This window comes from Numida meleagris, chromosome 3 (genome assembly GCF_002078875.1).
Source record: "Numida meleagris isolate 19003 breed g44 Domestic line chromosome 3, NumMel1.0, whole genome shotgun sequence".
NCBI classification, from domain to species: Eukaryota; Metazoa; Chordata; class Aves; order Galliformes; family Numididae; genus Numida; species Numida meleagris.
Genome location: NC_034411.1, coordinates 1,598,953 through 1,626,270, shown reverse-complemented (window position 1 = coordinate 1,626,270; position 27,318 = coordinate 1,598,953). Strand labels below are relative to the sequence as shown.

Here is a 27,318-nt window from a genome sequence, read left to right as displayed (position 1 = left end):
GATGTCATTCTAATAATGTGTGATATAGAACATGTCTGGCCTAAACCCTGCTGGATGAAATATGAAGCCCCGTTGGTGATATTTAATATCATTTTATGAGGTGCCATCTTATAAAGACAATGCCCGCCTTATGTGGAATGCTTAAGGTATTTTGCCAAAGGCACAGGGAGGTATCTGAACTAAGTAGAATTTTTATTATTTTATAAGCCTTTACTTTGTAATATTTCTGTTTCTACATTATTGTGGTACTAGCTGCACTAACCCTTTGTCTGGTGAACCTCACAAGCGGTTATTGAGTGACTGATGGCCACAGCTGTCTGCGGGGTAACGGCCAGGGCCTGCCTAAATAGATTTCTTAACAACAACAACAAAAAAGCAAAAAAAAAACCAAACCCAAACACAACAGAAACTGGTCTTCAAAGGGAAATAAAGCTTCACAGGAGGCACGCATGGAAAGGAGATCCTTGGAGCTACAGGACCCAGAGCTTTAGATGTTGTATAAAGGAGCGAGGCCCAGGAAGACGGTGAGCTGTGCATTACAGCTGCAGCATTCGTTTCCTCCTGAATTCCTCTTGTCAGCTGTGCCTTCCTGCTGAGACTGCTGGATCCCTTTGCTGACATCCCAAGGACACGTGTGGAGTTACTTAATTTAAGGAAGGTGACGGCTGTTTTCATTCTCCAATTCTCTCTCAATATATTCGAAATTTTTTTTTGTTTAATGCCGCTTTTGTGGAACAAAGCAGTCTCCCAGCATGGATGTGTTGGCAGGCAAAGGCAGAATGCAGTGGTTACTGTCAGCGGATTGGGCACCTCCTCCTTGGGGCGTGAGGGTGGTGCTGGCACCAGTGCTGAGTCAAGCACCCTGATCCGTGCTTATGTAGCAGTGATGCTGAGTTGGGGCAGGGAGACTCAGCACCAGACCCCATCTGGCCCCGTGCTGCAAGGAAAGTTTCCCTGTGTCAGCTCCTGCCCATCTGCACTGCTGGAATTACTCACCTAGCCATGCCAGGGGCCACTGCATGCAGCTTCCAGCTTGGAAGACGTCCCTGCACCGAAATAGGTGGTGCTTCCTGCTGGTAATCCCAGCACTCTCCTTCTGTCTTCCTCGCTGAGTGGTCTCTCAAGGTGCAGCAGTGCAGCCTGGTATCAGGAGGTATTAATTCCCTTTGACAAAACTCTACTAACTTCTTTTTTTTTTTTTTTTTTTGCCCTTGAACAACTTGCTTTCCTCCCGAAGTCATCATCCCGTGAGCCCAAGGTTTGTGATATTCAGATTCATCTTTCTTCATACCATAAACATGCCATATATATATAATGCATTGGGATGCTGGCAAGCAATGACTATTGGAGGCAGAATGGGTGCTGAGGGGCCCATCGCTGCGCAGCTGTAGAGCTCGGCAGCAGCTCATCCATCGCATCGCACGACATGACCTGCCTGTCTCCATGCCTGTGGCGTGCAGCACGTCATGCAGACGTGGAGTCAGATCTCTGCGCTGCAGCCAGCCCCTCCAGCCTTGGTGCCACTGTGCTCAGTACTACTTGCAAGCGGCCCCACGCCAGGTCAGGATGCTGCTGTATGAAAGAAACCTGGCTCAGACAATCCTGAAAGCCGCTGCTCAGTGTACGACGTGTCGAGTGACATCTGCTGCGCCGCAAAGCGTCGGTGTGTTGCAAAATACCGTAATGGAAGGTGACAAGATACACTGCCAGCTGTTTGGCCAGTATTTTTGTTTATCCCGGGACGAATTCCACGCAGTCCCACAGCATGGTACCTTTGCCTGGGGCGGCCAGCCAAACGCCTCAACGTTTGGGCATCTTCAAGCCAAGCAAAGCACTCGGAGCTGCCCCTGGCCCAACGCAGGCGATGGTGGGCAGAGCTCGGTGCAGAGGTACCCCCAGCCCACCCATGTCCCCAACCCATTGTATTTCCTCATGATGTGGTGCAGCCATGGCAGGGCGCTGAGGGCTTTCCTTGCCTCACAGACAGAGCTCATGAACTCGCATGCAGATCCCCCATCCCCACTGTATGGGTGGCTCTTGTTTATATAGGTTTTCCACTTGGAGCTCATTTCCTTCAAGTCTGTCCTCATACTCACTGAAATCCTCGCTCTGAGCTGCAGGAGGCTTTTAGCTCCTCTTTCTGCTTACACTGTTGCAAGAGTTGAATGGGAAAATGCACGGAGCTGGGAGATTAAAGATGTAAATTTTATAAACAGAAATCAAAGGTCCTAAATCCTTAGCAAAGAAAAGCCAACGTAAGTATGAACATTAAAAAACATACATAAATAGTACTTCAAGGCTGAATGTGTTAAATTATTCAACGGTTAAGTCATAAGTGTTCTTAAACTTAAGTATAAAAATGCCCTTGACAATATTTCATAGCTGTGCATTTCTTTAAAATATTTAGCATTCTCATTAAAGAGAATGACTTTGTTTTATATATTAGTTACAGTCCCGCTTGTTAATATGAGGAATTTAGTAGCAAAGAGCATTCTTATGCATATAAGCCAAAGACAATTTACATATAAAGTTGGACGACTATTCACTTTTTATTTATTCCTGGATCATCTGCATCCACGCAGAGCCACAGAATATTTAAACAAATTTGTTCCTTAATGCGGAGTATTAATATTTCCTTGCCCAAAATATCATTTGCTAATGCCACCATGAAGACAGGTTCATTCAGAGCTACACGGAGGTTCTCGCCTCGGAAAGGCTTAATGAACCTTACATTTTTGGTATACTGCACCGTGTAATGCCTATTACATATTCATTGCCAGGATGGAAGATTTCCTTTAACTCTGAGGCTCCTGGCCTAGTTCACTGTAAAACATTGTCAAAAATCACCAGAGACTTTCACTGAGAATTGTGACTCTTGATAGCAAGATGTAATGGGAAGCTTTAGAATAGAAGAACCGCTGCTATATGGGCCCAGGGGGAATAGTTCTGACAGACAAATGGATGGGTAATACAGTTTTTGACATAATGGGATGAAAAAGTTTATGCCAGAAAGAACTGAATTAAAGTTCATACTTTGAGGAAATTCTGAATTTCTCCCAACCAGCAGCATTACACACGTGTGGTTCATGTTACGGCATGTGTGCTAACAGATTTGTTCTTGGTTTTGAACTGATTTACGAGCTCACCAAGAAGCCCCAGTAACAGTGTTAGCTACTGTCCTGGATGTAATCCTGGTGCCATTGCTGCACAGGATGGTCTCACGGAGCCGGAGCTGTTTGGTCTGTCTGTTTTAAAGCCATGCATCATCAGTTTATTTCTCAACCCCCTTTCATAGGAAGAGCAAAACATAAAAGACCACCATTCGGAGTCTTGCTCTGGAATACTAGATTGCAGAAAGCTTTGTTATTTCATATATTTTTTTTCCTTACTGTTTTGTGAACTTTGTGTACTGCTAACTCTGGGGTCCCTGAGCCCCAGTGAAAATCGGAGTTTGGCTGATGTGGAAATCACTGCAAGCTGAAGGCCTCCATTAACATCTGAGAAGCGTTGCTTGCTATTCTGTGCGTTATTTTTGGTGATGGCAGCCTGCACTGTGACCAGATGTGAATTTAGGCGGTGTGCATGCATGCACGCACCAAGGGTCTGACCGCAGGTCTCTGGGGAGAGGATGGTGCAGTAACAGCCTCTCCTCTGGAGCTGCTGTCCAAGCTGTGTCTCCTGTGAGCCAGCTGTGACAGAGGCAGTGGCTGAACTGCAGAAGTGAGCGCGATGGAGAAAGGCCTCATAATGGCCAAGATGAAAAATGTGTTAGTGCAGAACAATGAAGTGATGGTAAATCTGAGATGTAGGCACCAGTCACCACTCGTACCACGCCGTTGTCAGAAGGGTGCTGAGAGCAGGCTGAGAAAGCGAGCTAATTATACCACATTATTCACTTCTGCTCATTAGCTATAGTACAAAGGCTCTGCTTTTTATGTATATATTAAAGTGCCGAGGAGTACAGGAATAGATAACTTAATGTTCCTTTTGTCTCACTACTTGGTTTGGTTTAGACAGAAAAAAAAAAAATGTATTTTCATGGTCCTGCAGTTTCCCATCCTGCAGAATTAGGGATGTCATTGTATGTCACTCCAAGCAAACAGCAAGAGGCCGCTCTCTTCCTGATGCCCTTCCAAGCTGAGCTCAAGCAAAGCTTCTGTGCTGAATGACAGGTCCTGTCCTGTGTCTGTACAAGGGGTGCAAAGGGTGCCTGCCTTCCCCTGTGCTCAGCACAGGCACCGCTGTCATGGGAGAGTCTCCTCCTGCCCCTGGTCCCTTTTTCAGCACACACCCCATATAGCTCCAGAGCCATTTGGCAGCCTCAAGGCAACACGCTGCTGGCATCTCCCTGGGTGCATCGTGCCCTCTCACTGCCACTCACTGCTCCTTCATTTCAGGAGCGCAGATCCCGCCTGCTCCCCCCTGAGCTTCACTGCTAAACTTGGGGTGGTGTGTATAGCACGTTCACTCGTACAGTCCTGGTATCGCATTTGGATCTGAGAAATGAGCCGTTAGGAAAAGATGAGTGGGAAAGCAGAAGGTTGGTGTATTGAAATTATTTATATATGAGAAATTTCCGACTTTCCAAGTTCACGGATCTCCAATGCGCGAGTTGCAGAGCCTGCACTGATCCAAGAGAAGAGGAGCAGGTAATGCACTTCTGTGCTCAGGCGATGGAAATCAAATTTGGGCACTGAAATCTTCTCTTTCCCATGATGACAATTGCCTTGCTGTTCTAATTATGTGCATCACAAAAGCCACTGCTTCAGTAAAACACCCTGCAGCTACACAAAGGGATAGGCTGGAGAAGCACACACCACCAATAAGTGGCACTGAGCATCTACTCCATTTCTCACACAGGTTGGCATATCTCTCAGTGGTCCATCTGGTAGAATTGGATGGCATTTATCAGGAAATAATCCAATTGTGGCATGCCAAAACCTGAACATGAAAAGTACTTGCGCCTTGTGTCAATCATTCACCCTCTGACAGTTCAGTAAACATCCTTTCTGCGATAGTTTTCAGGAACGCTGACACCCAAAATGCTGGAAACAATGCCAGAGTTGGAAACGACAATGCTTCTGTGAAACATCACGAGAGACCCACACAACCTGGCATGCATTTTGCCAAGTGTTGCTTAGCAATACAGCGTCTGTGGGCCGCTGGTGGGACAGGATTAGCTGCAGAGGGAGAGGCATTCACACCTTGGATGAAAATACATCATTCCCAAATAAAGGAGCGCAAAGAAGGGAGGCGCAGCGTGGAGCAGGGGATGCGGCAGCCACAGTACACAACTGGAGGCTTCCAAGAAGCCATCTAACCACCCCACTTTTCTTCCTCGGGCACGGAAAGAAAACCTGCACGGTGCCAAGCTATGTGCAGTACGTGCCTTGTCCCAGCACCGCGGGGACACGGTGTGGCCAGTGAGTGCCCGGCAGCATGAGCCCATGTGGCAGGGCTCTCCCAGGCAGCAGTCACACCGCTGCGCTGCGAGCGGCTCCTGCAGAAGGGACGTGCAGGCAGGGCCTCGTGTGGGTTGCGCTGGGCACCGTGGCTGAGGATGATGGCGTGCACTGAGAGCCCAGACCTGGAGCTGGGGTGTACATAACCAGGATCGCTTGTAAGGAGGTGCGAAATGGAGACAGTCCTTTGACAGCATAGGTGTTGGTAATAATAGGATCACACAAGGAGCTTGTGGTAAGATAAAAGAAAGCTTGCTCTCTGCCAAAATTCTCGGGTGAGTCCCTCTCCCCAGATGACTCGGTTTACTGTTTCCAGCTCCCTCGTCCCAGCCCTGAGAGGTAAAAGCAGCATTTCCAGAACAGCAAACAAAGCTCCGTGGCTGGAGGGAGAGCGTACTACTTTATATTGCAAGCATCTCTTTGCCACTGACAAGGAAACGGAATTGAGGAAAGTGAAATAACTTGCCCGAAGACACTGACAGACCTGGGAACTAAAGTCAGTACTCCTTAATGCGCCAAATCCTGAAGCAGAGGCTCATGAGGTCTCACCAAACCACCTTTTATGTGTGTGCCCGGTAAACAGGAACGAGAGTAACTCATGCATATCAGATAAGGGGGTTTTGTCTGTCTCATGTTCGGGGTTTTCAGATCCAGGAATCAGCTGATGCCTGGAGCATACAACCTGCCCTTCCGGCATTGTGAAGGTAGACCCAATGCAGACACGCCTGCCTAGCCCACCCAGACAGAGGGAGGAGGAGGAGGCAGCTGCTGGGGAGGGAGCTTTTGGGGCAGTGCAGCTTCTGTCTCTCCTCTGGCTCAGGTCTGCCTGGCCAGCGCTGCAGACAGCATTGACAGGGCTCTTTCCAACAGGCAGAGCTCCACACCAAAACTCAGAGGTGTGCAGATTCCTGTATATACTTATGACAGTTTTCCAGGGAGAAGTGCAAGCTAACTCCATCAGTGCCTTTGAGCCTTGACTTGTTAATTGGCATTACTTCTAATTCCCAGCTATATTTTAAGGTATGAACCTAAGGAATTTTAAAGTCATTATGTGGGTGAGGGACTGATAAAAATAAATCCTTCAGGTTTACAAGTGGCAGAGAGGGAATAAAAGGTGTTAAGAAATCCATGAGTTTTCAGCCAATTGGTTCAAAAAAGTATCCGGGTGGACTGCAGCTTCTGGAGAAAGGTCATTGATACTACTCTGGGTACCTCTTTTTATGAACTTTATGCATCACATAAAATAAATTTAAAGCAGTTTAATTTAACAGTCTAATTAGTCATGGCTTTTTCATCTTGTCTATTTAACTATACACAGAACAAAGAGAAAGGCACAATGCCAAATTTGGAGCTGGCACAAATCATCTCTATGAGTCAAAGAAGCCGTTCCTGCTCATCCAGGCTGGATGTAGATGCAGTTGGCCAAATTTATCCCCAGGGATAACACCCCTAATGTCTGGAGAGTTGTACCGCGTATGGAATAGGCTGCCAGGAATTAACTCTCTGTGGAGCAGATCCCTTGGTCTCCATGTTCAGAGCTTGAGCCAGGCTAGTGAAAATGTGAGTTAAATACTCTGGAGAAATGACTTAAAAATTCCAGATAGTTTGAACACAACTCCTCTGCGTGTTGGCTTCACAAAGATGCATGCAAGCATTCCCCATCACTTGAGTGTTTAATTTCCATCCCCTTTCAGTAAATTTCAGTGTTCATATAATCACACAATCTCAGACAAATGGCAATCACATGAATGCACTCTCCACTGGAAAGGTGTTTCTCTGCTCCTTTGATGTTGTTCTACTTGTGACACCATTACGTAAGTTGTGCCTTGTGCTTCAGCTTCTCCGTGTAAACCCATAACAGTAGGTAGATCTTGGTGCAAAGGCATGAATCAACTCACACTGACTGAGGTGATATTTCTAAGCAGATTTCCAGCTAACACAGTCTTTAGGCTAGCTAAAACCTAGAGCTCCATGCCCATACTTAGGGGCTGTTTTTCGGGGGGGGAGGGTTGTGATTCTGCTACCAGTTTTTATTAACTAAAGAAATAATTTCTTTCGGGTTTCAGATTTTGTTGATTCCAGCAGAAAACTGTTTCCTGTCTGTTGAGGCATGGGTCTCATCTATTTTATGTTGTACTTTTGCAAGTTTATGTACTAGGGGCAGGCTGCCACCCTGAAAAGCCCTCTGGGCTCTTTTCCCATCCCAGCAGGCAATGAAGGGGTTGGAGGTGACTGAGGTGGCAAAGCCATGGGTCATCTCAACCCCTGGGTGACACAAGAGTCCTTTCTGAACTGCTCTTTTTAAAGTTTCTGTAAGTTACCGTTTCCCCAGCCAAAAGCAACTACAACAAACACAAACACAGTAAAGAAATGCAAATGTATCTTAAACCACCTAATAATTAACTGTGTTCAGTTAGTCTCTGAGGTGCTCTGTGCTGCTGTGTGGTCTCCCTGGAGGCACTGGCAGCACCACAGCGGTGAGTTAATGAGTTCTGGTCGTATCTTGTCCACACTCGGCTGCCTCACCACACTCCTCTGGCCTGGCTTTCTGAGGAAGAACACCCACTTCTGTGGATGTTATCTCTCTTCCTGCTGGAAGCCAATGAAACACTCAGTCCTCCCATTTAAAGCATTTCCAAGGCACTGCTTCCACGGAGCTCAGAAAGCCGCTACCCTGAGTCCTATTCCTGGGTGCAGCAGTGGCTGATCTGTGCACCCTGACCAAGCTGAGTTCTTGTGTGTTAGGGGGTGCAGGTCCCTGAGGTTGCTGGTATCTGCTTGGCAATGCACAGCTCCCTCCCCACATTAGCACTGGTGACTAAAGCAACAATATTTGTGTCTCAGTGGAGACACAGAGTCTTCTCTGTCTCAGTAAACATTGTGTTTTTCTTAGTACTCCTGCTGCATGAAGACCAGGTCTCAATTTTGGCATTATAGTTTGAAAAGAATGAGCTTCTCTGTTCTATGTTGGGATCTGTAGACCTCAGTGTTAAATGTTACATCTATAATCTGTTTAAACTCCTGTTTCTTCTGCAGCTTAGTGTCACTGGGCCATCAGGCACAGTTGCAACCAGCACCTGTGCAGAACCTGACCTCTACACTGCCAATTGCATTTTTCCATGAAATACTGCAGGAGCTAAACACAATTCAAACAGCATTGCAGGAAAGAGTTCCCAAGGCAGTCCTGAGAATGAATTAGAGGAACAGTCTGGACATGTCCAACACAAGAACGTGCTCAGTATGAGCCCAATTTCTAGGAGTATCTCTGTAGGCAATAGGAAATGCTCTCTTTTTACACCTCTGCAGAAACACCTGTTCATAAGGAAGAGAGGCCCATGTCACCTTCTTCAGCTGTTCTTCCCCACATCTTGGAGTTTTCTGCATTCTTCTTGGAGCTGTCTCTCCTGCCCTATGGAAGAGCGTCCTGCACGTGCTCACTAGAAGTCCGTAACTGCTGCTGTATCTTTTGAGATTCAACATTTGATTTTCACATTGCTTGTAGGTTTGTTCTTTTTCCTTTTTTACCTCTCTCAAGTACTGCTGGAATTGGCCTCACACTGACTTATGCACCATTGCTGGACTCACTAGCACTCTTTTTTCCTCCCTGGGCACATCCAGACACTATAACACAACAGTGGTGGTTGGTGCCAGCAGGGCCCCCAGAGCTGACACTGCTGCTGATACATTTTACTTTTCCCTTTCTACCTCCATTGACTCTGGCCACCACTGCATGTTTCCTCACATCTATCAATTGCCATGCTGTGGACAGTGTTATGTGCCATTTTCTGTGGTTTCCAGCATTTGGTTCTTTATGGCTTCCTGACTTGGGACTTTTTCTTGCAGTAGTTTATATAAATCATCTCACAGTGCTGCTTTTCAGGAACTCCGCTGTGAACAGGTTTAATTCCTCTGTGTGGTACATTTTAATTGTTTTATCAAGGTTTTTTTTTCCTGAGTTTTCCAAACCCTTTCCCTGGTGTTTTGCCCCAAATCCCAGCCATAATATATTCTTTGTAATGAGAGAACATAATTGTAAGATTGGTACTTCAAACTTCCATGACTCACAGACTATTTTATAGTTTAATCCTGAGTTTGTATCAAGGTTTTTGTTTTTTTTTTTCCTTTTGAAAAACAAGAGGTTTTTGTATTTACTCTCTCCTGGAGGGCCACAGTTCTTGCATTGTTTTATCACAGCTTTGTACTTTGTTCCTCTGCTGCAGTTAAAGAAAAGCTACAAAAAGGTGCTGGTTCCAAAATCAGTCATTATTAAGAGGGCAGCTGCTGATTCATTTTATTCACTAGAAGTGTCAACAGATGCTCTCAGTTGTTGTATGTATTTCTAAGGAGCTTCACCTTTCTCTTGTATTAAAGAAATTATGCAGCAATGTCTTATCCAAGTCTTACAGCAGCATCAGTGATGCAATAATGGTCTGGCAAGTGAAAGGCCTAGAAAGTAGAAAGCCAGAGAGTGGTGGCTTAAGAGAATGAGAGACTAGCACTGGGAGGTCATGAGACTGAACACTGAGAGAGTGGGAGGAGAAAAGAGATGGAGGCTGTGGAAATCAGAGGCCTAGCAAGCAGGAAGCTGAGAGAAGGGATGCCATCAAAGCAGTAGGAACAGAAACTGAGAGGACCAGTGAATGTAGGCTGAGAGTTAGGAGATAAATGGGAGGTCCAGAGTAAGAAGCCCAGCAAGCGGAGGCTGAGACAATGGGATGCCAGGAGTGTTTGGGCTGAGAGAGTAGGAAGTGCAGGGCCTAAAGGTCCAGAGAGTGGGAGGCTTAGAGAACTGAAGGCTAAAATTGGGAGGCTGAGAGAGCACAAGATTCTAGAGAACTAGAGGCCAAGAAGGGAAGGCCTAAGCTGTGGAGATCCAGTGAGTGGAGGCTGCAAGAGAATGTGCTTAATATTTGGAGGCTTATAGAGAGTGGGCACAGAGGGTGGAGGGTATGTGATTCACAGGCTGGTGAGTGGGAGGCCTAGAGAGTGGGAAGCCAGAGACTTAAGGTTCCAGAGGGAGTCCCTGCAGTTGGAAGACCTAGATAATGGAGACCCAATGAGTTGAGACCCACAGTTGTAGTAGCTAAGAGTGGGAGGCCCATATCTGGAGACCCGTTAAGTAGAGACCGAGAGAGAAGGAGGCCTGGAGGCTGGCAGTTGCATGTTTGGGGGCTGAGGTAGAAGAAGGCTTAAAGAGTGAAGGCCAGTGGTGGGAGGTCAAGAGAGTGGGAGGCCCGGTGATTAAGATGCCCAAAGAGCAGAAGCTGAGCAAGTGAGAGGTGGTGGAGGAGATGGAGAATCAGCCCCAGAGCCTAAGCTTTCCTTCAGCAGTCCCATATCTGAGGGATAACTGAGAGTTGACACTTGGGCCTGGCAAAGCCTGGCTGCCATGCGTCCTGTATATCCTCCTGATACAAATGATGCTATAAATAACGGAGGGTTGCTCTGACTCCTTCTTTTCAAGTGCCTTTGAGACCCATGGCTGGGTTTTCTTTCAACTTTCCTGGAAAGAACAGGGCCACCATTTCGGCCATCACTCTTTAGCCGAATCTGCCTGTGAGGTGGCATGGTGATAATGACTCTGTGTGTGGAGCTATCTTCCAGCTGTAGGGTGCTCTTGTTTGCTTTTGGTAATGCACAACACTTGCAGGTTGGCCTGGGATGTGAGTCACCCTATCATCCAAGAAAGTGTGTTGTAAACATAGAAATAAGGGGCAGGGAATGGAGATGCAGTTTGAACTCAGTCTGGACCTCGCTGTCTGTGGGTAGGGACAGAGAGAAAAGCAGCGTTGGCACCTGTTAGTGGCCATTGAAAACTCCCATGTTCTGCTAATCTGTGCTCGTAAAAAGGCCATCTGCTAATGCTCAAAGGTCATTAATTTACCAGCCCTGTTTACTCCTCCCTCATTGGCTGGGCTGAGCCTTTCTGAGAAAAGAGGGCTTAAATGGTTATTATGGTGGCGCCTGCCAGTGCTGCTGTATAGTTAAGGGTCTGTCAGTATTTTCATTAGAAACCCAGACTTTCAGGGCTTTTTAAACTTGGCCATTAAATTGTGTGCTTCATGCTGCCTGCTTAGGCTCTGGTATAGCCTGTCAGGTTTCATGAACAGAAATAATTCTTGTAGGCACATTTTTCAGTTTTAAGAAATCAATCTGGCTTCTGTTTAAATTTAGGGAATTCAGAAGTTCAGAAAGATTTGGTCTGGAATGCTTTGGCAGTGCTTCTATACCTTGGCTGTGACTGAGCTCTGGGAAGGGAAGTTCCATGTTGGATTTGTTGATGGAAAAAGTGTTTATTGCTTTTACATTTTCATGAATTAAAAAAAAAAAAAAGAATAAAAAACCCCCAGAAAATTTAAGACTGCATGTTTGCAGCTCAAAGGGCTGTCCTGGTGAACAGCACAAGGACGTGCATCTTGCTTGTTTACACCCTGTTATGGCACCAGAGATTATATTAATGTTCTGGCCCTGTTAGCCATTGCCTTCTCCTCCATACGCTTTTTTCAGAATCTTCTCTTTCATCTTTCTAACCCAATAAGAGCCTAAAATAGCCATTTTAATAATAAATTAAATTGAGCTGCTGAGATTTGCACATCCCTGTGTTGGGTCACTGTGGAAGTTGGGCTTACCTTCCCAGTGTAATGCATTGTTTTTGCAACTTAGACTGCAGTCTCCTTGGGATGAGGCTGACATTGGGTCTCTTTACTTCAGTAAAATTCTGGTGTTTCGGGGCAAGCTGGGAAACTATGAAATATTGAAATATATGTTACAAAAAATATCCTTCAACTTTTTTTTTTTTTTTTTTTTTTGTGTTGGATGCTCTTGGGTCAGCAGTATGGTCTACCCTTATGGGTTCATCTCCCTCCATTGAGGAAGATCTTATACACCCAAGAAAATCCAACTGCCCAAAATGACTGCACGAAAGACAACGGACATGTAACTTCAGAACACAGATGCAAAATTATGTAGTTGTGAAAGTCCATCCAGCCCTCTCCCGGTGTGTCCTCATGACATGATGTCCCCAAGCAGGCAAAATTTGTGGCCTGCACAGTCCAGGGTCTGCATATGGCTTAGGAAAGAAGCAGAGGCCTGAACTCTGAACTACATTGATTTTGGAGTTTAAGGTTACATTAACATAGTTCTCTTTCAATTAAATAGAACTATCAAAAACTTGGATCATTCTTTTTTTTTTCATTCTGAGACTTCCCAGTGATAAAATGAGATACAACTGCTCAAGTTTCTATCCTTCATTTCTGATAACGACAGAGACTGTCTCATAAAAACCAGCCTTTTATCTCCTCCAATTAGCTGAGTAGCTGTCCCCTTGTACTGCGAAGTTCTGAGTCTGTCACAGCCTCTTCCTACGCATGGTTAAAGAGCACTCCCTGCACCTCTGCAGGATGAGCCTGTCCGCAGCACTCACCTGCAAATCTCGGCACCTATTGCATCCATTTAGTATTTTGATTTCTGCTTAACATAGAGAAAAAACTCAGGTCAGGGAATAATGAAAGCTTATTGAAAACCTGGACTCTCAAGGTTCACTCTCTGTTGCTTTTTATTTGAAATTGAGCTTCTATCACATTTAATTTTTTTTTTCAATAATGTTTTAGTTGATGCATTCAGATATTCCCTTGTGGATTTCACAAGGGTTTTCATCCAGATTTAGGAGAAGTTCATGCTGATGTCTGTGATTCACTTGTCCTTTGGATTGTTTTGTTCTGACTGAGCTCCAAGGCCAGCTAGGAACAGAATGCTGTTGTGCTGGCCACTGTGTGTAAAGAAGGAATATGGACTGCCTAGGAGACTTAGGAGTCATAAAAGGGTATGCAAAAATGTGGAGGGAAGAAGTATCTCAGTTTTCAAAATCATGATGTTGACATTCAGAATAAAATAAATCCCAAAGTCTCCTTAATGTAACAGAGGTGGTTTTACCAGAACCCTCTTCTAAACCCAACAGGTAGTTAAAATAGTCCCAGCTAATTGTAACCAGAACTGAGCTATTGTTCTGATTATGCACCACAGCCAGAAACTTCAGGAGGTATATAGACAAAGTAGCGTAAGAACTCAAAACAAGAACAACCACAGGCCTGTTTTTATTATTATTATTATTATGTTTTATTTTTATTAAACTGCTATAAAAGCAAGCCATGGGCCTCTGTTGCAGATATGTCACAGTCCTCTGCTCCATCAAGCTCTTTTTAACCTTATTAAGTAGCGGAGACAGTTTCTGGCTGTAGTGGTGGAGCTCACCCGCCTCTTGTTATAAATTTTCTTCTGCTTATATCTTTATCTCTGAAGTGCAAATCTGTGACATGGTAAATGTCGGCTGAACATAATCCCTGTATGGATCCATGTTGCCATAAAGGAGGCTGAAGCTGGTGGTAGGTCTCCAAGTGGAGCAGATGGAAAGAAGTTGTTGCCTTGTTGTCCCTTCCATGCCGCTTGGGCTTCAGTTTCATCTTCTAAAAATACTTTTTTCCTGAAATTGAGCTTTACCATTATACTTAGGTCATGTAAACTGTTCCTTTCGACCAGCCTGTTGTCTTGGTCCCTGGCATGATCTGGGACTGTTTGCAGGTTGCGCTGTAAAGATTTGTCTCACCTGGTGTACGCAGAATAGTTTGACCTGGCAAGGTATTATCTGCATTATTATGAAGTAGACAATAATTAGAAGTGATCAGGGGAGGACAGTGAATGAAGGATATTTCTGATCCACATCTTGAGACATGGCTTTTTGGAACATGGAGAAGTAAGGACTGCAGTGTGTGAGGTGGAGATGGTTGTCTATAGAGCTCGGCTTGGAGCTCTCTAGGCTGGCTTTGCATGGGGTGGGCAGACTCAGTGAGCAGTGGGGTAAGGTGAGTCCTGTCAGTTGGTATAACTCAGCATTGCTCTACTGACTTCATGTGAAGGCAGAACTACGGCACGTTTGATGATTTGAGATGCTTCATTCAGGTTTTCTGGAAGATGTGATATAATTTGTGCAACATCACACTACTGTTCTTTCCCCAAACAATAAATGGTAGGTCTACTTTTTATTTTTGATGAAGACTGTCATGTCAGCATAAAGAAGTCAAACCTGTTGCCTCTGAGACAACGGGCTTTGGGAGGAGTTGTGGTAGACACTGTAAGAAATTTTGAAAGGGAATGATGCAGTAAACAGACATCTACATCTCTGAAGGTGTGGGAAATGGCTGGGCATGCTGCATTTTCCTTTCCTCTATCCTTCTGTTTGAATCAAGTACTAAAAAAGGTGTTTCATATTTTTGCAGTAGTCATTACTTAAAATAATTTTGTTCTTTATAGATACTGACACAATCTGCTTGTGTAGTACACAGGAAAGCAAACAAGCAAAGAAACAGAAAGCACAGGCAATTCCTTGGATGTCATGTTTCACTGAGGCTATAAAAGGGACTAGGTAGCAATTTGCTGAGATTCTTTCTCAGCACGCAGACAAATTCATGGTGAGTCTTAGAGCTGAAAGAAAAAAAATTGCCCAGGGAAAGGTGAGGGATTTTACTTTGCAGAGATACTTCTGTTTTACTGTATTTATTTATTTATCTATCTCTTGCTTAGGAGCGTTGGGTAGGTTTGTACCATAGGATTAAATCATATCCCAAACCTTCTTGGCTTTGTGACAGCACAAACATTACTGGATTTCGTTCCCTTCTGCTTATCCACTTCCTTTCTTCCAAGATCCCCAATATTATAATAATAGCCACAAAACTCCTGCTCTGAATTCAGAGGGGTTTTCAAGCGCCAAAGCAATCAGCAGAACATACCTGCTCCTTTTAACCTCCATTAATCCCATCATGTGGGACTATGACTACCCCAATAAATGATTGCGTGTCCAAAAATTATTTCTGTGTAAAGACTCTTGAATTTTAGCTCACACTTTTTAGGAAATGGTCTCCGATATAAAAGAAGATACACTGGAACCTTCTAGTGCCATCAATAAAATCAAAGTTTGGGTTGAGAAAATATCTCATGGAATAAAATAGAGTAACAAGAACTCTTTATCTATGTTTCAGAAAGGATTGTGTTTTGTTTAGCATTTTAGTTAGAAATGATGTCTGACTACGTCATAAAACACTTATACTAAAAAGATCTTCTCACTCTGAAGTCAAAATACATATTGTACTCTCTTATCCAGTCATTTTAGAGTGAATGTTAAAAATGCTCATCCTGTGGTAGTAGTCACTGGTATTATATCTTACAGCTGACACATTCTTCTAATACTTTTACTTGAAAGTCTTGTTACTCAGTGATGGTGAGTGTAGACATTTGTTATTGAAAATGCTAATGCTATGGATCGTATTTTTGTATTTAGATCAGCATTTACGTTTTGTCCTGGGCTGCTGAAGGTCAGCCCAACTCATTCTCCAGCCTCTGTGACAAGGAGCAGTCACCAGACTTTTCCTTCTCCTTCCCTGCATCCACCCAAGCTCTGGAAACAGCCCTAAAGCCATAGGGTGCCTGATCACTGGTAGGTTTTTTTTTGCCAGAGGAGGTGCCAGTGCCCTGATGGTACAGGTGCCCCTGCACTTCCCAGTCAAAAGAACAAAAGCATTCTATATTCTTATCTGCTAGCACTTCATACCAGTTTCACCTGGGTTATGGTAGATGTAGCTGTAGAGTGGAAATTTGGGTCACGTCTGAGTATCTCACTGGTGAGGGGGCAGTCTCTCCATGGGATAAGAGGCAATGGAGAAAGGGAGTTTGCATTATTTTACTTTGCAAATGCCAAGATGTGGCCTAAGTTTTCTGCTGGTTTTTTTTTTTTTCGTGCACATATATAGAAAACCAGTAAATTTAAAGAAAACTGAGTGTTGTCAGAATAAAGGGTGCCCCATGCAGTGGTTCGAAGTTTTGAATGCTTCAGCTATCCAGGTGCTTTCCACATAAGTCCCTTGTGGGGAACAGGCAATATGATAAGAAGCAGGACTTCTCAGCATGCTAGTTTGATATTTTGCAGGTGAGGTTCCTTCTGCCTGAAGGATGAATGCTGTCTTACAAGGAGAGAGCCTAACCCTAAGGCAAAGACACAGGGATGCTGGGGTTCAAATTCATGTTGTGGCCTGAAACGTGCAGAGCTGAGACTGATATCTAACTTTATTGTGTTGCAAGTGGAGGCTCTCACCACTGAAAACAGACTGTTGGAAGGAGAGGTAGGAGAGGGAAGGTGGGCTATTTGCTATTTGTTTTTGTTTTCTCCTGAAAGAACCCAGATCTGTGCAGAACATGGGCATCTCTGAAATCTCAGAGTTTCACAGGGATGGGATAAAACCTCTACCCACAAGTTTGATAAGGAATTTGGTTTTGGGAAAGGTTTTGCTGAAGTGGCAGGAGAGTGTCCAGCACTAGCTTTTAGTAAGAACTGGGTAAAGTCAGGGAAGTCAGTTTTGTAGGAAGAGGGAAGCTGGCAAAGTAACTAACTTGAACTCTCCTCTCTGGCCTGCAGAACAATTTACTGAAGGGGCAGCTAAATGGCACAGATTAAGCTCATTAATGTTTCAGATATTTGCTTGGTTTACACAGTGCTGTCCAGCAAATTATACTGATGCTTGACAGAATTATTGTCATTATTTATTTTGCTATAAACCAGATTTATAGATATTTGTAGCTTTTGTAAGCCTAAACATAAGAAACATTAATAGCTTTACTAATTATATCACTGCTTTAGAGATATAAATAGTGATAAAAATGCCAAGTAAAGTGAGACAATAAAACATTTTTAAAGAGAATTTTAAAGTGAGTTACTGATTGATGATCCCATGGGTGAGCCTTAACTTTTGAATGTGGGAGCAGGGCTTCCCGGGTGCGAGTGCCTTTACCTCCATCAGCTGATGTGGGAGAGGAGAGAAAGAACAACAGTTATATTGAGTGAGCGATGATGAAATCAGATTGCATAATCTGAAAAATATTGAAATCCTATAATAGTATAAGCTGAGGCTGAACTTATTACAGCGGAACAGGCTTTCTTTCACCTTTACTTTGTCCTCAGCCCCCCTTGCAGTTTGTCTTTTCTCCTTTGTCTCTGCATGCTGAAATTGCAGCCTCCTCAGAGCAGGAGCTGTCTGCTTCCATCTAATGACAGGCATGCGCAGGCCCCAGCACAGCACAGCTCTGCTGAGGAATTCTGGGTCCTATCAACAGTATGAATAATAATTTTACGGATATTTAAAAAAAAAACCACCTCTATTTGGTAACACTTGCTCTGTCCAGGGCTATATACAAATTAATGTACGTTTTTACACAACTCTCAAATGAAAGATCTGTTTTCCTAACTATTGATTCTAGTTTTACTGTGAGCATCCTTTTAAGGAGGGAGATAATGTGTGAAAAAAAGAGTTAATAAATGTTCAGCTTGTTGCTGCAAGCGTGAATGGGAATTGATCATTGGTTTAAGTGCTGGTTGGACTCCAGACAATAATCCAAGCCTGTTTGACCACCATGAGTGCCACCGTGAACAAACTGGCAGGGCTCTGGGAGCTGCGGTCCTTGGGGACAGTGCACAGTCTCTGCTTTTCTCTGATACATGGCACTGTGAGGCTCTGTGAGTTTCATTTTTTTTGCTGAATATAATAATGACCTGGTTGAAACTCCCTGGAAGCCCATGGAAAGGCTTGCAGTCTCTAGTGGCCTTTGGATCACAATTGCTGCAGTACTGTCTTAGAGGGAGCCACCATGGGAAATTCTCCCAGGTGGGGAAAAAGAAACAATTTTCTTACTTTTGCTTGTGATTTCTAATTAACTGGTCTTCCTAATGCAGTTGTGAGTAGTGTATTGTGAAGATGGATGTGGCTGGAAGAAGGCAGTTGAGGCCACCACATCCATGGTGACATCTCATTGCTGTCAGACGGGATGAGCACAAGGAGGTGGATTATAGGCAAACCTTTAGGGCAGAGCTTGCCAAGCTTGTAGCAAAGGTGGGGAATGTAATGCTGAATCCACTGAAATCCTCTGCCTTTGGACTGCTGCTTTGCTGTCTGAGAACAAGCCAAGCTGACTGCGTGGCTTGAAATCCTCATAGGGAAAACAGGATGATACTGGGGCTGGGAAAGCCAGATGCATAACGCCCACATGCTTGCCCAGCCCATGCAGTGTCCCAGCTGCACAGAGCAACCGGTGACCGCTGCAGGAATATGTTTCAGTGGAAGAATTCCGGAGTTTCTTTCTAGTCATACTGCAAATACTACAGGGGCTGTTCTCCCTTTCATCCCAATCTAGAGATGAGAGGAACAATTCACACACATTTTTGAACCATAAAAAAACGTATGTGCCTTGACATTGGTTCCAGAAACAGGCCACGACATAGGGTATTCCTATCCTTTTCTGAAACATTTTTCTGAGGCATTAGAACTGTCTCTGCTGACCAGGTAATGAACCTGTGCCATAGCCATAGACAATAATCCCACAGCACACCTTTTAAATTTAATTCTCAAAATGTGGGCAAAAAGAAGAGTATTTGCCTTAGGTTGGCAGAATTTTATAGTCAATATTAAAACTCAAAGTCAAATCGCTGTACATAGCTCCCTTATTTCTGTCTTCTCTAATATACTCCGTAGGGCAGTGTTTAAAGTTAGCATATTTGAAGGTGAGGATATTTAAACTTTTTATTGGCTTTGAATTAGGAGGAGAAAAGGCTGAGTGTGGTTCTGGCTTGGAAAAAGATGAGCTAAGAAATACTCTTGATACATAGCCCCATCGTGGGTGAATTTCTGGTTGAAACCTAGTCACTGGAAAATTAAAACCATCCTTTTTATAGCCTTTTTCTCCCCAGAAGTGTAAACATACTTGTGGTGCCTACGATGGCTTCTTTTCCTCTTCGTGCACAGGGGACGATTGATACCAGCTTGTCAGTCAACAGAGTGCAGTGGATGGGTAAAAGCAGCAGTGCCCACGTGGGGAGAAGACTTCCAGGTCCTTCTCCAGTATCCCTTACGTAAGAGCTCACCTCATACACAAGTTAGCTGATCAGAGTTAAAGGCAGATAGAAACTAGACAAGACTATTTCATTCACTTTAGCAGACACAGCATACCCTAAATTTTTGAACCTGTCTGGGACCATTGCTCTCCAACTGCACCCACGTTCATTGATTTCCTGCACTTTTACTCTCCTTTCTAAGACAGCTCTTAGACCTATAGGTGTTTTAAACTTCTTGGAGAAGATTGCATCTCCTGCAGAACCTGGTCAGTTATCCTAGAAAAATGCCATGCACCAGTCTGAGGGTGAACCTCTGTGTCTCTTTGACTTGCAGCAAGATGGGCCTGCTACCTGCTGTTCTAAAGATGACATTGAGAGTTAACTGGGGGAGAGAAACAGAGATGGAAGAAAAGGGGAGAAAAGTTCTTTGGCAAAGGTGTTCTGTCTTGGGTGAGACTTCTTATCCAGGTAAGATCAGAAATTGTTTGCCTTCAGTTGATCTTTGAAAGAATTTATGAAAAAATAGGGGGACAAGATAGGTTTTACGGTTGACAAGAACTAACAGTCCTGAAGTTTCAGAAATGTAATGACCATTTGTATTGACAAAGAATAGAATCCCATCTAATTGTCTTGCACCAGTGAGGATAAAGGCTCAGCAGCTGAGTGAGATTGTCAGGATGAGCTGAATAATGTTGATTTTTTTTTTATTACCTCCATGCTTTTTCCAAAAAAAGGGGATGTTGCATTTTTAATTAAATGTTATATGAATACATTTCAGATAGACCCAAACACAGGGCAACTGTGTTTCAGAAATGCTGTTTCTACATTTAAAATGTATTTGAAATGTAATTTAAGAAAAAAGATAATGGAAAAAAAAAAAAAAACCTAAAATAACTCGAAACAAGCCAGAATATAGTAGCTCATCATTACACTAATATATCAAACAATGTGAGCTTAGCTTAATTATCCCCTTTGAGAGTTGAGAAAACTAAGCACAACCTTCAATTTACAGCTGTTTGGTGCCGGGAACCTGAATTATTATTTAAGAAGAAGAGAAAAAAAAAGTTTATTTATTGTGACCTACACTCAGTTTTTATTCATCATGGAAAATCTGTATATTCACAAATGAGGGCTATTCATCTGCAGACTACAGCATTCTTCAGCTGTCCGGGGCTGCATCAGCCGCACTTCTTCAGCTTTTGTGTTCATCTCGAAGCCTCTTCATCCAAATTGTTCATCATCTTGATGGCGGAGCTTTATCTTGCTCTAGTGCAGCTGCATTCCCCTTATCCAAAGTGCTGAGAGATACAAGGGAGAGAGAGAGAAGGAGAAAGGGAGGCAGAATAGAAAGAGAAAAAGGAATGGCCAGTGCTCATATGAGGATAATTTGTAGTTTCTCAATAATAATAATAATAAAAAAAAAAAAAAAAAAAAAAGGAGGACAGGCTAATTACTGGCTTAACTAGGGCAGCCTGTGGATCCTCATGTCAAAAGGACTAGCGTAATTATTTGCCATCAAAGCACATTCATATTGTGGTACAAAAGAAGGGCTTTTCGCAAATGGATCTCACTAATAAACAGGGCTGAGAGGAGCATTATGTGTCTCCCTGGATGCAAGCGCATTAACACAGTGACATGGAGCATAACTCTCAGCCTCGAGAGAGAGAGAGAGGGAGAGGAGGGGGAAGAATGATAATTATCCCCCCTCCCCATCCTTCCTCTCCTTTTCCTTTGTGTCGGGCTAGGAAGCCGAACACGACCCGCTGGAAGGCCCAAGGCAGGCTATTAGTGACCTCTGAGCATTGACAAGGTGGCTACACTCTTAAAAGCCCGGCTCTCCATGTCAGGAGGGTCGCCAGAGCCTGCGAGAGGAGCTTTAAATGGTCCAGCAAACACTTCAACCTTAAAGACACCTGGAAGGTCATGACCAATTCAGTGTAGATGAATCTGGCATAAAGAGGGCTCTTTTGAATCCGCAGACAAAAGTTTTTTTTTTCCTTCCCTTTTCTTTTTTTTTTTTTTCCTTTCCACGTTGTTTTTTCACAGATCTTAGCAGAAGAGACACCAGAGAAAGAGACATGATTCCAGAGACCACTTTCTGCACTTACTGAGCAGATGTGGAGCCAGGCGGCCTCGAAGGCTGTGGGTTTTCATTGGGAAAAGTAAACAGGCTTGGAAAGAAAGGGAAGGAGCAAGTAAGGATCTTCAAGGGAAGCCTGCAAGCGTCAGTGTGCTGTAGCACATTTCAAACCCACGCGACAAAACACGTGTGTACATGTAGATATGTATGTGTCGACAGGTTATATAAGGAGACTTTTTCTTTTATCTTCTGCTGTTCTATCCTCCAGCTCCATGGGTTCTCTCTGCTGCCAACGCAGGCAGACAGAGGTGACCCTGCTCCTCCCCTGCTGCCCCACGAGCGTGTCTATGGGCTGCAGACCAGCAGTGGATTGCTGCTGCTGGTTACATGGCTTCTACTGGGCAATGCCAGGCATGGACATTTGTTTCCCCAGCTCTCCTTTACTTGCTCTGTTTTCATGTGTGACCTCAGCCCTGGGTGTTCTGAGTGCCAACAGGTCAAGGGATGCCAAGGACAGCGTACTTGGCAGTGCTTGGATCCTGGAAGGAGCAGACAGATTGGCTGCAGGAGGTACCCACAGCAGTGTTTCTGGTAGGATGCTTCTGTGGTCAGAGAGGAAGGAGGAAGAGAGGTGGGCAGGGAGCAGGAACAAAGCCTGGGGCCATGAGGTGCCCAAGTGCCTTGAGATGATGGAGGGAAGCCACCCACTCCTGCTGCTCTTCTGCTCTGGAGGAATTTACAGAGCTTTCTGGGGGAATTCCTATGATTTTTATTTTTTAAAGTTTTTAAAAACACCTACTCTGAGCTCAGCGTGCATTCGCTGTTCATATTGTAACTTTTATTAAAAAGTAATCTGGGTCTGTGTGTGTACTATAAAGTACCTCTGCTGGTCCTGGAAACATAAATAGGGCTTGTTCTTTCTTGCGTCATCCCTTCCCAGCATTGCAAAACATGGCGCACAACTGGAAGAAGGAAGGTGTTGGTGCAAGCAGGGAATGTATAGCACACAGTGACAGGAATCTGTGCAAACAACCAGAATGGGATGAAAGGGCTTTTAAGACTAACTCCTATCTTCAAGGAACTGAAAACAAAGTTGTTTCCTCTCCAGCACTCTTCTGGGTCACATCCTGGCCACACTGCAGAGAGGAGCCCCCTCGTCTCAGCGTGGCACACAGAGACTTCCCTTTACACATCACACTGATGGGCATCAGGAACCCAGGTTTGCGTGTAGCTGTTAGCATCACAGAGCTGCTGCCCTAGGATGAGAGCTGCAGATCTGTCATCTCCTGTGCATTTGATCATGAGTTGGACTTGGAAAACCATGAGATGGGTTTAAATTGGCGGAGTTAAACTCATGGTAGACCTTGCATTTTCCTGGTGTTTTTTTTTTTTTTTTTTTTCAGTCCTCACTTGGTACCTTTAGAAAAGAATTGGGTGCTTTGTCCATATTGTGCTTTGCAGTCAAGAAGAGCAACAAAATGGTCTTGGGATAAGAAAGGTAATTCAAGAGGAGACCCGTCGGTGCAAATCATAAAAACCTGTTGCAGCTCATACTAAAATAGCAAATGCTGGCAACGTGTGACTACAGGTGAACCTGTGCAGACAGGGCTCTAGGGCTAGGCTCCTAGGGAATGACCCACACCAGCAAATACCCACTCATTTGGGGGCTGTTCCCCAGAAAGGGACGCTGGAGTGACAGAGACCTGCTGCCCAGGGAGCTGAAGCTGCTTGTGGTCTGCTCCTGGATGTTTCCTTGCCTCTTTAGCCCCCTGGTTCCTTTTGACCACATTTCCCTGGATTTTACCAAATTCTGCACAGCTCTTTTAGCCTTAGTTTACGCAAAACTGTAGCCAGAGACTTAATGGCAGAACTGGACTCACTGTTGCATAGATACAGTGGAGTGTAAAGAACATAATTTCACCTTAAAATAAATCCCTCTATAAACAGAGAAGTTAGGGTCCCCATTTATAAATGGGGAGATGGAGAGAGCTGGGTCTTCTTGGTGTTTTTAAATTAATCCCAGTGAACTTTCCTGGCTTAGCTGCACCCAGACATGCCAAAGGCTCGATGCTGATATTAGCAATAAGGATGATATTATTAATATTGTTACCTCAGATTAAATAAAGTTATGGAGTTAGCATTTGTAAAAAAAAAAATAAAAAAAATAAGATATCCTGTGTTAATGGTGACTTTTTTGCCATTAACTGGGGCTTTTGCAGTATTTTAAACACTTACATAGTGTTTATGAACCTGGATAAGTATTTCTAGTGTTGCCAAGAATAATCAAAGACAAATAGAACAGTTGCAGCACTTTTTTTCCCCGATGAAATGATATTGCTTCTAAACCCCTTGCTGGCCTCCAGCAAGGGACCGCGTCCTCTTAAAGCAGGAGTGTGCTGCTTGAACTTTGCTATCGCCTAATGCTTTCAAGGTTGCTTGTCTGAAGTGACTTAATTTGTAGAGCAGAGCCAACCTTGTACAAACGCTCCAAAAGCCACAGTGAGCCAGGGCAGCAGGGCTATTACTAATTTTTTATTAAAATCCCTTAGGCACACACAGAAGGCCCAAAAGCAGCTTTAATAATAGACAACATACAGCACATTTTTCTTGTATTCCCATGTAATCAAATCTAAAGCTTCTGTGCACTTTCTTTGTTTTACCTAGAGGACCAGCTTCCAATTTAGCTGTGGCCTGCACTAAACTGATTTTTCATTGTAATTAATGCCTACTTTGGCCTCACCACTTGCACAACTTTCCATTAGAGGTTTGCAGCCATCCGCAGAGCGTTTGCTGAGTTACCCTCCCATCCTACTACAGTCGCAATTTTTGTTAAACTGCTTTTTTATTCTTTTTTTTTTTTTTCCTTTTTCTGCGAGGAATGTTTAAATTACGCAGCCCAATTGGTTTTGTTTCCCTTTTATTTTTTCTCTCTTTCTCCCCCCCCCACTCCCTCTCTTCCCCCCGCCTGCTGCACCTATTAAAGTGGTTGGGCAGGAGTCCAACTGGAAGGAAAGCCTTTAAGTGATTTCAGAGAGGGCCAGTGGAACTTATTTAGGCCTGGGGTCTGCTGCGGTTAATTTTCAGTCTGTGTTTTGTGCTGTCCATTTCCTCTGAAATACTACCTGGGGTTTAAGGTTCCTCGGCACAGGATGTTAATAGGCCTCTGCAAACATTCAAAAGGCAGCTTTCCCACCACTAACCTTAAAAAGATTGTGGCGCCGGGCCCGGGGTCAGATTGAATAGATGAAAAAGTATACGCTGCGCTTTTGCTTGCTCTTGGACCTTTCCCTGTTGGCTCGCCTGACATTTTCAGTGACTTTTCTTAGTACCTTATTTTCAGCGTGCTTCCTAGAAAATTCTGCTTATTACCTTCTCCCGTCCCCCCAACAACATCGCTGCGCCAGGTAGCACAACAGTTTGTGATTACAGCTTGCTGCCTTCCCGACTCTCCTCCTTCAGCCGCAAGGCGCTGCCTCCTCGTGGCCCCAAGGCCCAGCTGGACCCTGAGGTGTAACCTACCCCACTTCCACTGGCACTGGGTCCACAGGGCTGAAGCAGGGAGCTAATCACCATTATATGTGCCTGTGCCTGTGCCTTGCCAGCTTTGCTGCCACCGTAAGGAGTGCAGCCCCATGCGGGGTGCTGGGCCCTGCAGCTCCGTTTGCAGTGCTTACATCTGGGCACTAGGTCTGGGTGTTTGGCATTACTCAAAAGGAGCCAAAGGATATTGACTCCATGTGCACACTCCTTACGTAGTCACAGAATCATAGAATCATTCAGATTGGAAAAGACCTCTAAGATCACCGGGTGCAAATCCACCACATCCCCATCATGCCATTAAACCATGTCCTCCAGTGCCACATCTCCGCAGTTCTTGAACACCACCAGGGATGGTGACTCCACCACTTTGTGGGGCAGCCTTGTGTCTGAAGAACATACTCTGACATACCCTTTGGTGGAACCCAACAAATTGAGCAAACCAATGGCAAAGGGGCCTGGTGTCCTCCAGTCTGCAGCAGGCAATTACAGATTGTGGTATTTTAATGTACTGGGCAATGGCCTCCCTGTGTGAAGGTACTGATTGTTCTGATCTCCTTTGTGTAGATGCACCTCCCATTAGGACAGGAGATGGATGCTTTGAACTGAAGGGTTCACTTGATTGCAGTGTGTGGATTTCTAGAGATATCCTGTTAGCTTTCCTTGGACCAAGGAAGAAAGGTGCATGTGATACCCCAGATCATGCAGGTCTGTTCTTCATTGTCCCCATGTTGCATCTCGCCACTGTATAAAGAAGCAGATCTCTTCACAGCTTTTTCTCCAGAATGCACTGTTCTTCAGTAGTTGACAGGGAATCAGAGAGGTGTGCGAGAGGCCCGTGCCCAGCTGTCCCAGATGTGCAGGTGCTGGGCCACATTTGCACCATGTACCCCAAGCAGTAGATGTACATCCCAACCCAGCTCCCTTCTGGCCTCTGGCCCTGCTCCAACACTATTCCCCTTCACCTCTAGCTCACTGCCACATTCTGTCTTCCCTCCCACCTCTGCAAAGCAGGAGCCTTTGAGGTGAAGGTGGGTTTCATGCTGGTGTTGGAAAAGGTAGCCTGGTGTTCAGACTGTCCCATGGTGCAGACATAATGGCATGTAGTTCCGCCCAGCGAGGCAAGCAGCAACTGGACGAGATACCGACACACCATCCCCTGGCTTTTTCTCACCAACCAGAGCACCAAGAGCCTCACCCTGTGTTAGCACCTCATGGGTATGCGTGGTGCTGTTCTGCTGCGGGGATCTGGTCCTGCACCTAAAAGCATGATTTCCAGAGCTGCCTTCTCTGAGAATGAGCCACAGCACTGCACCTGCTCTGTGTGGACAGCACTGGGCTGTGAGCAGTACTGGTGCCCACGGAGCACCCTGCAGGGCGGCACCCGGTACCACTCTAAACACATTTGTCTATCTCTCCCTGACATTTGCTCTGCTAAAAGGTCAGTGCTCTGCAGTGGAGATGAGAACAACCTTCCTCATTATCACGTATTACTGTGAATTGCCATCTCCGATTCCAAAGCTTCCAGTGATTTCTGCTGCAGCAACTGGAGTGATCCAACACAAAGCCTGCTGGGCGGGGAGCTTTGCCTGGGCCATGCTCCCGATGGTCAGGGGAAGAAGCAATGGCTGTTTGGGGAATATTTGGGAAAACTCAGTGAATTTCTGGCTGCAGTTAAGTTCCATGTTTGTGGTGAAGAGGAAAAATACGATGACAAGACAAATTTAATACGAAGCACAAGTCTGCAGAAGGAGAGAGCCATTCTGCTAAAAGCCATTCATATTTTTCATCCTTCCTGCAGAAGCGCCACTGGGATTTTGTGATCTCTGATGTTAGAGGTGGTGCTGGCAGAGGCAGAGCCCAAGGCTGAGCCCCAGTCAGTGTTCCCCCTCAGGAAAAGTGAGTGCTGGGAGGGGAATGGGTGCCAGAGGAGACTTAGGTTGGATATAAGAAAAACATTCATGACAACAAGGGTGGTGAAGCACTGGAACAGGTTGCTCAGAAAGGTGGTGGATGCTATCTCCCTGGAGATATCCAAGGTCAGGCTCGACCAGGCTCTGAACACCTGATGAAGCTGTAGGTATCCCTGTTCATTGCAGGGGAGGTGGAATAGATGGCCTTTAAGAGTCCCTTCCAACACAAACAATTCCATGTTTCTGTGATTCTGTCTCTGGCTTTTGAGTGTCAAGAGGCTGAAGAAGGAGGCAGAGGGGTGGAAAATGAGCCTGTTTTCCTTGTTGAGCTAAGACCTTGGTAAGGTGGAGATGCAGTTCCCAAAATAAGTGTGTGTGACACTGGAGCTGGGCAGGCTT

The 27,318-nt window shown here is 44.8% G+C and overlaps 1 long non-coding RNA gene across 1 annotated transcript in view; it reads left to right on the top strand.

The window, feature by feature from the left end:
- The window catches only part of LOC110396868, a 28,242-nt gene extending 5,351 nt beyond the window's left edge, over positions 1-22,891 (top strand). Inside the window, exons 2-3 of the long non-coding RNA XR_002437327.1 lie at positions 19,724-19,857; positions 21,436-22,891. This is a non-coding gene — a long non-coding RNA (uncharacterized LOC110396868). The remainder of the gene's footprint in view (positions 1-19,723; positions 19,858-21,435) is intronic.